The sequence below is a fragment of the Calypte anna genome, chromosome 13 (genome assembly GCF_003957555.1).
Source record: "Calypte anna isolate BGI_N300 chromosome 13, bCalAnn1_v1.p, whole genome shotgun sequence".
In the NCBI taxonomy this organism is placed as follows: domain Eukaryota; kingdom Metazoa; phylum Chordata; class Aves; order Apodiformes; family Trochilidae; genus Calypte; species Calypte anna.
In genome coordinates, this window is record NC_044259.1 from 8,190,362 (window position 1) to 8,194,367 (window position 4,006).

Consider the following 4,006-nt stretch of genomic DNA (forward strand, 5'->3'; position numbering starts at 1 on the left):
CCAGGAAAATACAGTCATTGCCCAAAGACCTTGATTTTGAAGCCAGGGTGCAACAAGGTAGTGTGACAATCAGCAAGAAAGATAACCAGATGATTCGATTTTGAATCATTTCCTTTTTTTTTTTTTTCTTGTTTTTTTACGGTCAGCAGCGACAGAAAAAATAAAGTTTCAGAGGGCAAATACGTGAGCAGTATTTTGCTCATTGAAACTTTAATATACAAAAGACAATTTCTTAGAGGCTCACTACTATTGGAGATGCTGTTCAGGTATTGCCTCTTGGACAGGCGATCTACAAAAATGAGTTTGTAGGTCTTGTCTTTTTTTTTTTTTTTTTTCCTGAGCAGAACACTAGAAAAAAAACACTCTCTGGTGTTTTTGTGTCTGTGAAGAAACCTAGTTCAAGTAGGTAGCAATGAGAGCAGGGAACTCTCTTCCTTAGTAAAAACAGAAGCAGCCTTAGCAGGCAGAGCAGGGGAGATCTGCCACTGCCCACACTGAACCTCCTGTCCAGAGAGAGGATTTGAATGTGTAGGAATGACTTATGGCACCTATTAACAACATTAAACTTACCACAGGAAAGAACAGAAACACATGCAAAAAGCCCATAAGTCAGAGCAAGCAGGAGAGTGGTGCAGAATGAGTAAATAAGGCCTCAAAGTACTCAGTGACAAATTCCAAGTCCTCTCATAGATAGAGCTGTTTCTTTTTGAACCCAACACCAACCATTTCTTGAAATAACATCACCCTCAGTCCCCATCCAGGGCTGTGCAGGGTTCAGCAGGGCTCTCAGCTTGGCAAGTGGGTGACCTGTGTAATGTGTAATTTGAGTGTCCAATACACAAATGATTGCAGCAGAGTCAGGGAACATGTAAATGATGTCCCACATCCTGCTGTTCGTCATCCTCTTGGGGGAACTCACCCCTACAAAGCTGGTATCCCAGAACACACTGGGTGTTTGCTAATCCTCACTTTCTAAATGTTTCAACAGCAGTCTCACAGCTCTTCTCTTGGAAATTACTGTAACCTAAAACTCGGGTAAAATACTTGGTTCTTTCCCTAAAAATAGCAAATGGATTATCTCTATTTCATTTTCCTGCTGCATAACAATTAGAGATATTACTTTAATGGATGATGGCAAATTACAGAGAATCTTTCATCAACAGGGATCAAAACACTTTGCATATTAATTAAATCTCAAAATAAGACTCTGAGCTAAGATTTATCACAGAACATTCTAGGGATTCATATGGGGGAGAAGGAATCAGGACACCTTGTGATTTACTGCCTGTGGGTTGCTATATAACCTTGTACAAGCCATTCAGATCCTCTGTGCCTCAGTTTCTCTGTCCGTTGGAAAAAGAATAGTTATATTTAATTTTGTTTTCAAAGACTGAAAAAGAATCTTCTGGTAAATGTGGCCATTTCAGATGAGCTGACAGGTGTATGCAGTGGAGTCCTAAGGCTGCTCTGTCTGCCAGGCAATTTCCCACTGCTTGGGAAGGCCACCAGGCACCAGTAGGTACCAGCACACATCTCCATTTCTTTCCCAAACGCTCTTGAAGGTAGAACAGAGAGTTCTGCCCCAGGCCATGGAAACAGCACTCACTGTCACAGCCCCCAGCATCTCCCAGGCTCAGGAAGCTGCCACTTCCCTTGTGTCTTGCTAAGATCCTATCTACTCTTTCTATTTGACAGTTCAGTGCAACCTAAGGATGAGATTATCAAGATTTTCAGGGGCTATCAATAGTAATTAGGTAACAAATCTCCTTTAAAGTGTGATCTACCCGATGTAGGCTTCATCTGTGCTGCCCTGCTCAAGCTTTATGTGCTCAAGTGGCTTCTTGCCTTCTAGAAGAGACTGGAAGGGCAACAAGACCAGCTCATTTCCCTGGTGCCATTGGGCAATTAATGGGCAGTGGAACTAGAACCAGTCTCTTTCATTAATGTCATCAAAAGCCATCCTTTTTTACAACACTGATTAACAGCAGCTTATATAAAAAAGAAGCGATAACAAATGCCTTGAGCAAAGGTCATTTTTGAATGATACCTGAGTGCACTGAGATGTGTTTGTTGGACTTTGCTTGCTCTCACACACCATTGTTACAGGTTCAGGAGAAGGTTTTTCCTGCTAAATCCTAATTATCTTGTTTAATGACTCACTGGAATTAAACTAGATTTCTCCTGCAACAGCCCAGGTGTTAGTTCCTGTAGACAGGCCCAGGCACTGAGATGCTTTTGGCTCTTAGAAACCAGTGTGGCCCATACTGCACCTGAGAGGAAGGGGAGTGCAGCTGGGGGACTGGCATTGCAGGCAACATGGCCAACAGAAAAGCCACAAACACTGCAGCTTTGCTTCAGTCACCTTTGCCAGCTGGCAGAAAGCCACTTCCCCAAACAGTATTTCTGTGCACAGTCTAGGGCAGGCACTTTCTGCTGTGTTCCTGAAGAATCCCTTGGTAAGGTGCTCCTGCAGTGTCCCAATCCCTACTGGAACCAAAGGAAATCTATTCAGGGACCCCATCCTTTACCAGCACGATGTGACAGGGGTGTCTCCCCATCTCGTTGCATCTTCATGCAAACGAGGCATGACAGGCAGAAGTAAAAGCCTCCACTACCACCACTGTCAGCACTTGACAGAGCTGCTCTGAGATTTGGCTTGCTAATGTCTGAGAAGTTGAGATGAGAATGATTATGGAAATCAGAGACAGAAGTCTGGGACAAATGCCCCTGGATTGCTTCTTATGGTGCATGTTCTCATCTGCAGTTCTTTGTAATTGCAAAAAATGGTGCCTTGCAGATACCTTCAAGAGACTGGAGACAGACAGATGCATCTCATCATCAGGAAGTCTGTCTTGATAGTCAGCCAAGATCCAAGAGGAATGTGCATTATTTATTATTATCATTATCACTGCCACTAACCTAATTTCCCTAGAGATTAGACTCCATCATAAATGCATGTAGCCATATCCTGGGGTTGTTACTCCATTTTTAGATAACCATACTGTCATACAAGACTCCTCAGTCTTCTCTGGGAACTTGCTGCCTAAAGGATGGGTAACATACCAGCAAAAGGACTCTGGACACTGCTCTATTGATTTTATTGCCAGCTGCACTTGAAAGCCATAAGATAGGAATGCAAAAAACTGGATGTACTGCAAGATTTCTGCAGAGACTGACTGACTACCTGGCTCCCCACAGACATCAGCTCTATTGGAGAAAAGCAAACCAGCAGAAAATCAATAGCAACAAACAAAATATTGTTTATTTGTGCCAACACTGAATTACAAACCCTAAGCTTTCTGCATATTGCATGTGCAGGAAAATGATGTCAACACAACTGTGCTGCAACAGGAAAAGATGAGACTTGTTGAACCATCAGCTCTTCCTGAGAACTGGCCTGTCACTAGGTTTTTGTTTATGTTATGCTTCACAAAGTACAGGTTACCAATACAAATTATCTTTTTGGCAACTTTAGCTCTTTTATTTCACAGCTGTTTTAAACTATTGCAAGTGCATCTTTTAATCCTAAGTACTTGTCTAAATTTCAGCAAGAGGCATGTATGCAAATGCTACACTATCTGTGATTTGTGGTGTACAGGCACAAGGTAGAATTTCTGTCCCTTGATTGTATGTATGGTAAAGAGAAATAAGCAAGAAAATGAAAAATGATGTGGTAGTCATGAACCTGAGGCATTTCAGAATATATTTCTGGAGAATTTCTTTGTCCTAAAGATTCATATGCCTTTTTTGTAATTGCCACAGGACTATTCAAATATTATCAGGGACATGACAACAAATGACTTCACCTCACATATGGAAATGAAGCAAAATCTAAATTTACTAACTCTTAATTTTCATTATTTATCTAAGCCTAATCACAAATGATGGGAAATATCACTGCAAAATCCAGTTAGTGGTGGTTGGTTTGTTGGTTTCTTTTAACAAACTGAAAATGAGGGGGCTGTTTTCATGTTCTGACAGCACACAGAATTTATTGCACACTGCT